We start from the raw sequence: 13,531 nt of genomic DNA, 5'->3' as shown, positions 1-13,531 counted from the left end.
AACAAATTAAAAGATAAATATCCTATTATTTGCAATATTCTTTAATACTTCACTGTTCAGGCACAGAAATAATAATCATAAATGGTAGGGTCATGCTAATAGGATTACACTACAGTGAAAATATTACACTTACATAGACATGAAGCTTTATACCTAAAAGTTTTACATGTGAAAAGTATCTGTGTATAAATGAGAAAGTTCACTTATCTATGTCCTTTTCCTTTTGACGTCAGCTGATTAATGTGAGGATTCATTCAATCTAAGCATTACTCTTTTCAGTAAACATTGCTGGTTGGGCTACTGTTTGCTGGTAACTGTACTAGATCCTGGGATACCACGGTGAAAGACATTCCTTCACTACAACATAGCTCAGAGTTTATTGGAAATTCTTACAAGTAGATGAATATTAAAGCTAGGTAATGAAATACTGTCATAAAAATTTGCAAACATTATTCTGGAGACACAGTCACCAAATGAAGAATCAAAAAGACTTCGTATTAGGTAGTCACTTAGGGTCAGAAATTGCTTTTATTTATTGTTATATCCCTAATTCTGTGTGACTATTTATATGAAACTATTGTTTGTATCTTATAAGAAATTAATTTCTGCCTGGACACATGAAGGATTAGCAAGATTTAGACTGCTAAAGTTGGGAGGGGTATTCTAGCCAGAAGGCAGAACTGTGCAATAGAAGTACAGACAGATTGCCAAGAATATGGAGGGATTTGATTTAAGCCTGGACAAAGGAAAGGAACAGATGAAGATGAAGGTCAGATAGTGTTCACTCAAGGCAGGGCTTCTGTAAAGAGTTTATATTTTATTATGAATGTAGTCTGTAACCACTGAAGGACTTCAAATTGCTGACTAATTTCCTTAAGACTCAGATTTATGTCCCTCAGGCCTTGAGTACATAATGATTTGCATGGCTGCTGTAATGATATGCTGGGGCACTGTATAAATTCAAGTTCATTGATGTCAATGAATAATATCCTTATTAACGATGGCACCATCAAAAGCATGTGTATCTGATTTACAGTGACATTCAAAGGACTTATTGTTGAATAATGAAACATTATTTAATGTGGAATAGAAGGGGAGAGAAAAAATATAAGACTGTGAAGGATTTGGAGATCAAAGAGGAAGTATATTGAAGACTTTTCACACTAACTGGGTCCAACTCTTTCATGATGGGTCTCAAAAGACTTAAGTTAGTAAAGCATAAATATGAGGACCTTTTTTTTTCTTAAATAGCAGATACAATAAAACAAGAACAGCTGAAGGTCATAGCAGCAATTCTTTATTTGCAAGATCCAGTATTGCTCTTTGTTTTCAATTTTAGGAAAAATATGGTTGTCTTCTTAGTTTCACTACCACTCTAATTTTATTAGAAAAGTGTAACATAATGCACATTTCAAATGATACCTTCTGAATCAGAAAGTAAATATTACATTTTATTCAGAACAATATTTTCTAGAAACTATATAAGCACATCTTATTTATGAGTATACTGATCAATACCATTCAAGGTAAGTGTCTGGAGGTATCTTATTTTTATTATTAGATCATAACTGTGTACATTACTGCATTTAAGGCGTACAATGTGCTGATTTTATATACAATTTGGAATGTTTACATAAAACTGGGTAACATATCATTTACCTCATACATTTAATTGTTGGGTTTAGCCATTTATGCTGTACTATTAATGTATTTGACATGTACGATTGCAATCTGCACAGGTGAGGTCCCACCAATTACCCTCCCTCCACCTGTCCCCCCCATCCTCCTCTTCTCTCTTTCTTTCTGGGTTACAACTGTGTTTTATCTTTCATTGAAAGAGTGGGTGCTTATATATTGAGTTCATAATAGTGTTGAGTACATTGGATATTTTTTTTCCATTCTTGAGATACTTTACTAAGAAGAATATGATCCAGCTCCATCCATGTAAACATAAAAGAGGGAAAGTCTCCATCTTTTTATGGATACATAATATTCCATGTTGTACATATACCAAAATTAATCCATTCATGGGTTGATCCTGCAATTCCTCTACTAGGTTTATATCCAGATGACAAAAAAATCACTTTACAACAAGGACATTATGCAACAATGTTTATTATAGCCCAATTCATAATTACACCCCAATTCGCCAAGTCATGGAGTTTTCAAATTAAGTATCAATATGTGGCAATCTTTAAATATAAGACAACAAATTTTACCTTTATGCATATTATATTGATATTATTGTTAAACAAATTATGATAATCAGTTTAACTATATACTTTTAATATTAAAATGACAATGTCTATTTAATAATGCCTCTTGCTAAAGAATTCTTAATGTCCATTAGTGTTATGTTGAAAATCATACCTGTAGAAACATGCAAAAACCATTTGGGATAATTTTGGAATAATTGAATTTAAGGTAAAGTGATTCTTTGAGCATTGTGCAACAAAAAAGTAAACAAATATTCATAGAATAACAATGCAAACAACTAATTTCAAGTTGTCTTAATAGATTATCTTTTAAAAGATAAATATTGAATCATGGAAAATAAAAACTAATACATACAAACTGAGTTGCTTTAGATTTTTTTTAAATAGTAGAAATAATAAATCTACTAGAAGTTTCTTATTAGAGGAAAATCAGAAAAGCGTAAAATAAATTTCCAAGAAACAGATAAATTAATCTGGCCCCTGTCACCTGTCACTTGTACAACTAAAACTAAGACAACTGTGTTCTTATAATCTCTACTGTCAGTCTTATTCTCTTTAATACACTTACAATGTAAATATTAAAATGATCCACCTAGAGCTCAAACTGATCACATCATTCCCTTTTTGAAAATATTGCAGTGGTTTCTTCTTCCCCAAAGGGTAAATCCAAGCTTCATACTGCGAGCCAAAATACTTTTCACGATTCAGCTCGTTTTGGCTTTCAGCTTTAACTTCCTCTATCACCAGCCTGGAGGTTCACACTCCAGCCACTGCAAGTAATCCCTATTTCAAGGACGTCTAGGATTTCAAGTACATCTGTCCCTAGAGACTTTTTACCTATCCCATCTAGTCTGGAATGTCGTTCCTTTTATAATCACTCTACCATGTTTTGAGATTTGCTTTAAATATCACCCCCTCAAAAATATCCTCCCAAATTATCTAATATAAAGCATCTTCTAAAATAATGTGATATAAAGAGTACTTAATTTGTTTTATAATTATTTCCCAGTGAATTCTTATGCATTAGAATGTTATGGTAGTGATAGCAGTTAAGTTTTGATAACAGGCACTAAGATTTTTTTCCCCCTTTCCCTTCTCTTCGTTCATATCTCCTTTCTCCTTCTTACAGTCTCTTCAGGTAACACAGTCTTCTTTGTATGAGGTGTTTAATAAATGTGTGTGGAGAAAACAGATTTGGTGAACTGACAAAGAATAAATAATTTATGTCTTGATGCCTATATTGTTGACAACCTAAAACATTTCCCTTTGTGTCAAATAATATAAAATATCAAGAATGTATGTGTAACATACAGATACTTTTCACTCAATCTTCTAATTCCTATCTTTATTGAGCTCTTTGTAATTTTTCTGTTCTATATTAGTTCTTTGACCATTTTCTTAAAAACCTAACTTAGAATATCATTTTTGTTTTGAATTAAACAATTATTATAACATATATGGTAACCATTTATTTTAAAAATCTCTTAATTTTTAAATCTTTAAATGTATTGCCCAAACCAATAATTTCTTCTGTAAGTCCACAGTGTCTATATTTGTACAGGCAACAAGCAACTCTACATTATGAGCACAGCGTCAGTACACCATGCTAATATATACAAAGTGCACCCAAATGTATGCACATTTTAAGAAGGATAAAAACTGTATGAAATTTGTAATCCTTAAGTCACGTTTGACTTCTACAATTACAAGAAGTGCTTCAATGTGAATTGTATTCATCTTTTGTTATCAATATTACAATATTAGGTATTACAATTTTAAAAGTTTTTCCTTCTTGAAATGTGTATATATTTTTTGATCCTCAATACATAAAAATGTAAAATGAAAGTGTTTTCCAGTTTTATCTCAGACATGTAAAGCACTCAGAATTTATTATTCCTGTGCTTACAACAAGAAAAACTTGGAGAAATTGAAAATCAGTGACTCTTCTTAGACTCATACGAGGACTGAAGCTACAGGACAAACTCCCACCATGAAATCTGGAGAAGGCTTTTCTGCAAAGATGAGGTAGGAACAGAAGCTGCTGAATAAATAGAAACATTTAAATGGCAATTTTAACAAACTGCTGAGCTGACTTTGGACTAGCATGAGAGTAAGAAACTCTTGGGGCCACAATCTTAGGACTCCACAGTATGCTGGTCTGTTTTCTCCAGTCACTCTGCCAAGTCCTATCAATGATAAAGAAAAGTAGACATTGTGCCAGTATGACCATCACCTTCCTCATAACAAAGGCCTACTCTCCAATCCAAAGACTTAGCCAGAAGGCCAATCTCTCTCTATTGGTGAATGTGTTGTTGTTGTTTGTTTATTTGTTTGTTTGTTTTTAAAGCTGTAAGTAAGAGAAAAAATATATTGATGCAACACAACTTGGATGATTCTCCAAGGGATTATGCTGAGCATATGAATCCAGTATTAAGGTTTGCATACTGTGTGACTCTATTCTTAGGACATTCTTGAAAGGACACATTACAGTAATGAGAAATAAATTATCACCGAGTAGTGTGTACCTAAAACTACATGTATGTTAAAAGTCATAATAGTATCTTCCATAGAGGGCAAAAAGTCAACTTTACTGTATGATAATAAAAAAAATAACAAAATTGCTTGACGATAGTGAGAATTGCCTAAGTTAGAACAGTGCTTACAGACAGGTAGAGAATTAGATGAGATTGCTTTAAATAGAAAAGGAAAAAATAAGCAGTAATTGGCTGATCACATGCATTAGATGAAGAGAAAGTCTAAGTCTAAGATGACAGTCTGGGTGGAGCGACTTTGTGAATAGGACTGACAGGAACCAAGGCAGGGAGTATAGGAGAAGATGCCTAGCTAGAGTGAAAAAAGTGTTAATTATGGATGCAATGATAGTGATACAGGACATGCGACCAGCAATTGATGTTCTGTATCTGTATTTTCCAGAAACACAGGAGTGCAAGTCAACAAACCAAGGTGCTGTTAATTATCTTTTTCAAGGTTTTGAGAGAGAATGCTGTAATGACGATAGTGCAATAGATTACTAAAACAGAAATCATCTGAGAATATGTTGATATAAGAGCTGAGACAGAAAATTTCAAAAGTAATAAAATATAAATTCAATATGAAAAAGTAAGACTGGAAAAATATATCACATAATGAGATTGATAAATTAATGAGATCAAACTGAAAATGTTGATAATATAATTGCTAAGGTGTAGAGGCATAGGCTTGAAAGGTAACTTGACCTTCTTCTGGAGACCAACCTTAGTGATTTATTATGTTGCTTTGATTAGGATTGGGAAAAGGAGATGATAAGAATATCAAATCAAATAAATCTTCTTAAACATGAAATTCATGTTGAACACAGGATTGAGCAAATAAATCTGATATCGTCAGTAGAACATAAAAATTAAAACAATAACAATGAATATGGAAAGAATGAGAGGATATTTGTTCAAAATAAAAACCTGGAAACCACCGTCAATCTCTAAAGAAAAAAAACTTGATAATAGAGACCAGAAGGAATAGTTGGAGTAGAAAGAGAAAAAAAGTGATGGGAGACCTGTATCACAAAGCAAGAGGTAGTAAAGTGTCAAGATACAAAAAGGCCTACGTCTAAGTGACGAAGCAAAATACTTACTTAGAAACAGTTGTGCTGATGGAATAATTAGATTTGTGGGGGCGGTGCCTGTGGCTCAGTGAGTAGGGCACTGGCCCCATATACCGAGGGTGGCAGGTTCAAACCCGGCCCCTGCCAAACTGCAACAAAACAAAACAAAAAATTAGGTTCATGGAACAGAGATAATTTTTATTCTTTGGGAAAAAAATAAAGATGACTAAATATTAGTTAGTGAGCTGGAGAAAGTCACATCTGTGTCTAGTAAATGAAGGGGTTTCACCACTCTTCAGGTGAGGGAAACAATTCAAAGAAAGGATCCTCACACGAAGAAGCCTGATTGCTTATCGATAATAGCAAAATCTAGTATTAGTTAATGTAACCACATGATTACATGAAGCAATTGTATTGAGTGTAATCAGTATTGTGGAATTCGAATACATTCTTTAACAAAATACATAAAACTTAAGCAACTGTTTAAGATAAGCTTCCATTAATCTTTGGCCAAGAATTTCCGTCAATGTGCATTGTGATTACACAAGAGAGACAAAACACTTTTTTTTTTTTTTTTTTTGTAGAGACAGTCTCACTTTATGGCCCTCGGTAGACTGCCGTGGCCTCACACAGCTCACAGCAACCTCCAAATCCTGGGCTTAAGCGATTCTCTTGCCTCAGCCTCCCGAGTAGCTGGGACTACAGGTGCCCGCCACAACGCCCGGCTATTTTTTGGTTGCAGTTTGGCCGGGGCTGGGTTTGAACGCGTCATCCTCGGCATATGGGGCCGGCACCCTACCGACTGAGCCACAGGCGCCGCCCCAAAATTGAAACCATTTTTTTTTTTTTTTTTGTGGTTTTTTTGGCCGGGGCTGGGTTTGAACCTGCCACCTCCGGCACATGGGACCGGCGCCCTATGCCTTGAGCCACAGGTGCTGCCCTGACAAAACACTTTTTAATAAAGTAGTATTAGTGAAGAATAATGGGATGACAGTGAGGAATGAGGGAGAAATATATTTCCAGTCGGGGGGAAACCATAGTAGTGGAATGTTTGTGGTATTTTGAAGACTAAGTATATTGAGACAGTTCAATACAGCAATGCCTTAAGAAACTATCTTTGTCATGTCATTCCAAAAAAATTTCTAAGTGGAATATAATGTGCTCATTTACAAATGAGTTATTGAGACCTACGGTAATTAACACTTTTATCTTATATCCCTCTAAGGCACCAGACTACTATTCCCATTTAAGTAGGCAAAGAATAAATGTTAGACTGATTAAAAATTTATGTACATGTATAAAAAACCGTTTAGGTTGCTTATGAATAGAAATGTGTCCATACTCTGGAGAATGCCTGATGTCAGACATTTGTACAACAAAAGTTCTTTCAGCAATTGGTCTTATTCAGGAACATTCAAAACCAAGAGGAAAATTATAACAAAAATTGACTTTTTGTATAGATCTAAGCTAGCGGAGACAAATATACTACCTTATATCTTGCAAGATAATGCATAAGAACGAACATTTTTTCCTGAGTTTTATAGTCAATGAAGATTTTATAAGCTATAAATGTTCTAATAAGTAACATAACGAAAGTGATGTTTAAGTTAATGAATTCATTAAAACTCATTTTAATAAATATATTATGACTATCAAACACTGAAATTCACTATAATTGCATATCAGACTTATAATAGAAGATATACAATAACATTTATAATTCTGAAGCAAAAATATGTCTGGTCAATGGAATTTGACCACAGTTGCCTTTATTATTCAAGAATGTGCTTACTCATAGACAATCTTGGAAATTTCAAGACTTCTGTTATATTTCACTCAACTTTTCTATTCAAATATAAGATACTATATTTATAGCAAAAATTCTCAGTTTGATATTGCTGTGCTAATAAAAGCATGCTAAAATTGAAAGTTCAATAATGTTTCATGGATTTGAGATAGGACTTTAAAAATTAGAATAATATTTAATACAACAAATAAAACTCAGAATACATAAAACAGAAATTTTACCAGGAAGTTATTCATATCTACATCTAACCAACTTTCCGACTTGCATTAAAATTTATAAACAGCTAATTCATAAGGAAAAACAAGATTTTCATTGACATTTTAATAATTTGCCTAATTTTTAAAAGGCAAGCTAAGCATAGCGAGATCAACGCAGTATGTTTAATGTATTATGTTTTTGCCAGGAGTCCATTGACTCATCAGTTTCATCACCAAACAACGGTTTGTTCACTACTGTGCTGGGTGTCTAGTTACCGTCCTTTCTCCACATTGCAAATGGTAATTCATGTCATTTTCTCACTGGAAACTGCTACGCTTTATTTCAGAATGAAATTATTAGCTCCTCTAAGACTTGTAAAGTGGCTTAATCAATACAAACGCTGTTTATGCTATTCTAATAATGATTCATTGTCTCAACATACTGTCCTGGAGAAAAACTTTAGGGAATAAAAAACCTTTTTTTTTTTTAGTCAGAAATGGAAACTATGGCTGAAACATATGTCTCTATGTAGGAGTTTTATAGCTACACTTCTATTTAGTTATGTAATCTGTATTTCAATATATTTCAAAAGTGCTTAGTCAATAAAATTCTTATCTTCTGCTTTACCAAAACCAATAAAACTTAGGATTTTTTATTTTATAGTTTTTAAATATTCAGACTTACATTTTTTATTCTGGTTCTTACTAGCTAGTATCTTTGTTATGGAATATTTTTAAAAACCATTATTGTTATATGTGTTTTATTTCTTTCATGAAAATATTATTATGAAATAAAGTTTATCAAGATACTATTAAAATAACTATGTTACTTGTCTAAATGACAATTGTTTAAGTAAATTTCAGGTATAGTAGAAATATTAATCAACATGTATGCTACATATGCAACCATAAATCAATATTTGTAACAGGTCTATTTTTCAGATCCCGAAGTGTTCTCCAAACATCTTTTCAAAGGGAGGGGAGTAGAGGGGGGAAGATGGGTGGAGGTAGGCTAATTGGTGGGACCACACCTACGGTGCATTTTACAAAGGTACATGCGAAATTTACTAAATGTAGAACATAAATCTCCTAACACCATAACTAAGGAAATGCTGTGATGGCTATGTTAACCAGTTTGATGAAAATATTTCAAATTTTATATGAAACAAGCACATTGTAACCCATGATTGTATTAATGTACATAGCTATGATTTAATAAAAAAATAAAAAAATAATTGTAACACATGTGTTACTTGAATTTTGGGGGAAAACCACTGGATTTTTCCAATACTTTTCCCTGGCATTGGGGCAAGGATGTGGAGGTTCTTCAAAGAAATAAATTCAGTGTGATTCTGTTCCTTTTCAACTATATCATTTCTTCTAAAGCAGCTATAGTTTCATCTATTTAATACATTAGTATTTGGATAATTTCATTAAGAAAACTTCAACAATTTATTTAAATATTCTTGATTGAATCCATTCTTCCCAAAGACAAAAATCCATAGCACAAAATAATTACTTTTCCTCAGAAAGAATACAATTATCTTATTGCAGAACTGGGTTTCCAAATCAGTTAATGTTTTTTACGTTTAACCAAATTTCCTTACCTAATGGCTATATATTTGCCACCAATTTGCTCCATGAATTTTCCTACACCTTGGAACTAGACATCAGAAATGGAGCCCTGAGCCAAATAAATCCTTCTATATACTATTTAGATATGGAAATCCCTCAGTTTGATTCAGACCGATAAAATAGTTCATGATTTCAATTTATCTTGTAGTATTAGCGATTCAGATTTGTTAAAAATATCATGAAGCTATAACATGAAAGGGTGAGGTCAAATGAGGCAAATTCTTCTCAGAAAGATTTTGTGTTTACCATGTTTATGGCAAAAAATAAATATTTTATAGACGATACCAGATTTTATTAAAAATCGTATTTGTGACATTGATATTTTAATCATTTTTCTTCCATATGAGTGGATAAGTTTAGGTGCTAAAAACGAGCGCAAGCGCAGATATCAATTCCTTTTGTCAAAAACCGTCTGGATAAATTGAAAGATTGGGACCATTGCTGTTGAACGTTTCATTTGATGCTTCCACTGGTGATGTTAACGAGATGTGGCTGCCATGATTGATACGTTTGATGAAGTTTTGATGTCCTCCTTTGCTCAATTTTCACCACCTTAGCATTCCAAAATAGTACTGTCTGCACTCTCTTCCCCTCTACCTTGCTTTATTCTTCTTTAAAGTGTTATTACCTACTGTCTGGACCAGAACACTTACTGTCCACAAGGGCAGAAAATTTTGTCTCTTTTGCTCAACATTTTATTTCCATTACCATGAACAATGTGTGTAGTTTAACTAAAAACTTCAGAATTTAATATGTTTTTGTTAAGAGGATGAATTTTACAAAAGGAGAAATAATGAATATATAACCTTGATTTGGTACCTAGAAAAAGATATCCATATATCAAATATCTCCATTATTCTTTCAGTAGTTATTTAACTTTCTTTAAAAATTACGGACATTACTTTAAAAAAGCCTTTGTTACTTAAGAGTGCAGACATAATGCAAATTTAAAAAGCTATTGTCTGTAGTTTTTTGGACTCAGTATTTAATACCTGAAATTATGACAAAAAGTCTTTATTAGAGAGTGTGCCAAAAATTGTAATACTCAATATATACCTATAACAAAGGATGAATGCAGGCCACGTGAGCACCTTTTGTGATTGCAGAAGTCAAATGTGGCAGGAGTATTACACATCTAAGGTGGGTTTTTTTTTTCCTTTCTTAAAATGTGTATACATTTTTTGATATCCTCTTTATATTAAACTATTAGTTGCATCCAAGAAATTAAATAGCTTTAGATGCAATACAATTCTTAAACTTTCAGGGCTACCAATAACTTTCACTAAAGTTTGCAAATGAAATGTTTCCTTAAATCCACAATATAGATGATATGATTACAAATTTATTAAAGAAAAAGTACACTTAGCTTAAATTTCAGCTCTACTTTCAATGTTTGGATTCAGTGAACATCCAAAGTTCAGAGAGAATAACATACTGGAATTTAAAATTTTGTTTTGGTTTGCTATGTTAATTGTTGATATAACATGTTTGATTTCAAGGCTGTAAACTACTTTCAGGTTATATGTCATCGTGCTTCTGAATCTAAATCAGCACTCTCAAATCAATTAGGCCAGTCATCTAATCTCATTATTTGCTTGAAAACTTAACCTCCTTTCCTTTCTTCTGGGGAGTACCTGTGTCCACTGAAAAAGAAAATAAATATATCTATATATACATACACACACATGTGTGTGTGCACTTATGGGTGTGTTTGTGTATATGTTATATACACAAAATGTATGGTTCCAAATAGCTAGTTGAACCAATAATGATATTTTTGGTTATTTCATTTTATTATTTTACTAAATCATTTTAATGTTTAAGTTTCTCATAGACACAAGGTAGCCACTTAAGTAAGTTGGTATGGTAGTTGATACCACAGCTTTTTGAATTTAGCAGATTTATTGTTTGGCTTGCTTGTAGACGCAAATTCAACACTATCTTCCAAGTCTAAGTGCCCTGGTGGAACTATCATTCTAAAGCTTAATGAAGAGTTAATAGATGTAACTTATTCACTTTGCACTCATTTTAAGTTCACTATACACCTTCTTCTATCCACAGAAGTCTGCCACTCTACAAACATGTTCTTCATGCAAGTAGAGCTTTTCTGGCCTCTGGGAAAGTCACTTTTGATGTTGCTATTTAATAAGTCAGCATTATAATTATATATATGGTTGACTTTAAGACACATATTTACTCCCACATCTGAAGAGTCAAACTTGATCATAGTAAGTGCATCAAGACAGGAACATCTTACGTGATGTCTTAGAAAATACCTACTTTAAATATTACTAACTTACAACATACCTAGATTACATTTGTTTAAAAGGGACCACCTTGGGCGGCGCCTGTGGCTCAGTGAGTAGGGCGCCGGCCCCATATGCCGAAGGTGGCGGGTTCGGACCCAGCCGCGGCCAAACTGAACAAAAATAGCCGGGCGTTGTGGCAGGCGCCTGTAGTCCCAGCTGCTTGGGAGGCTGAGGCAGGAGAATCGCGTAAGCCCAAGAGTTAGAGGTTGCTGTGAGCCGTGTGACGCCACGGCACTCTACCCGAGGGCGGTACAGTGAGACTCTGTCTCTACAAAAAAAAAAAAAAAAAAGGGACCACCTTAGGAACTGCAAAAATGCCTTTGTTCATAGGTGTAGTTTTACATTTTACAACATCAAAAATGTAGTAAACATTGCCGAGTTCCTTAGACCCGCCTTTTCATATCTCCCTCTCTTTCCTTCCCTGCCACGCTTCCTCCCTCTCTCCCTTCCTTCTTTTCTTTCTTCCAAGAAAAAAATGAGCAGGCAGTACACCTGGTAAAATAAACATTGTGCATTTTTACAGTCAAAACACACAAGGGTTGCATATATTCTAAGTTTTTGCTTTTATATTGGTCACCACTTCCCAATCTGTATTTCATGAACCTGTACTGTTAGAGCATATAATGTGGGAACATTCAATGAGATGACCTTTTCCTGAACAGCCATTAAATTTCTACACTATAGGTTTCTTGTGTAGAAGTAAAAACAATTTTCTCTATGTTCATTGCCCAGTTACCTTGAAATGTCAACCTCATCCTCAGCTTAACTGTGAAAACGGATTGTATGTTTTATAATGCTATATTACATTTTATTTACTTTTGTGTTATTTAAATGTATGAAGTGTAAATGAGGCTAAGGAGAATATATGATATTTAAGGCAGTCTGTATAACCAGTTTAAAATACATGGGGTTCGGATACCTTATTGTTATGTAACTTCACGTAGCACATTAAATGTCATGCAAGCAAATGTAAAATCACACAGATACAGTATCTCTGCCCTAAAAAGCTTTCACTTCTTAAATCATATAAAGAAGCTTTGGATGAAAGCCATGAGTACATGAACGTCATCCAGTCAACTACTTATAGAGCCAGTGCTGATTTGCTACAGCATTTTGACAATAATTCATCCATTTTGTAGTCATTTGTGCTTTTAAGGTCTGTCTTTTCATAATTCTATTTGTTTTGTACATTAATACAGAAATAAATAAAACATAAATACTAGGCAAAGTTCTCTTATAAACTAGCCTAAAATACAGCATAGGAATTTATAAATAGTAGCTAAATAAAAGATTTAACTTCCATTTTTATAGTTATGAAGGATTTCACAAACTATCCATGGAACTTAAATAATGCTAACAGTAATATCCAAAATGTTTATATCATCTACATTATTATATAGTATATTATATATATATATAATGTATAATACATACAACCTTTTGTAAAGCCTGCATGCCTAACTGTAAAATATACCTAAGCTTAAAAAATTATGTTTGTGTCATCTGTGTGAGATCATCAGAATAAATCTTAGACTTAATTCATAGGGAAGATGGTCATAGTCAGAGAAGTGAAATGCCTTGCCCGGGCTGCTGGCTCTGCTCATTTTCGGCACTATTATCAGTAACACATGGTCTTATTCCTCCCCTATTATTTTTCCCTGTTTAAAAAACTATAACTTTAATGATAAAGTAATCTTTATAGTTTATAATGACCACATTCTCATGGGTCAATAATCACTATTAAAGAATCTCTAAATGCAAAGTTA

The sequence above is a fragment of the Nycticebus coucang genome, chromosome 7 (assembly GCF_027406575.1).
Source record: "Nycticebus coucang isolate mNycCou1 chromosome 7, mNycCou1.pri, whole genome shotgun sequence".
NCBI lineage: Eukaryota > Metazoa > Chordata > Mammalia > Primates > Lorisidae > Nycticebus > Nycticebus coucang.
Note: the sequence above shows the minus strand (reverse complement) of the source record.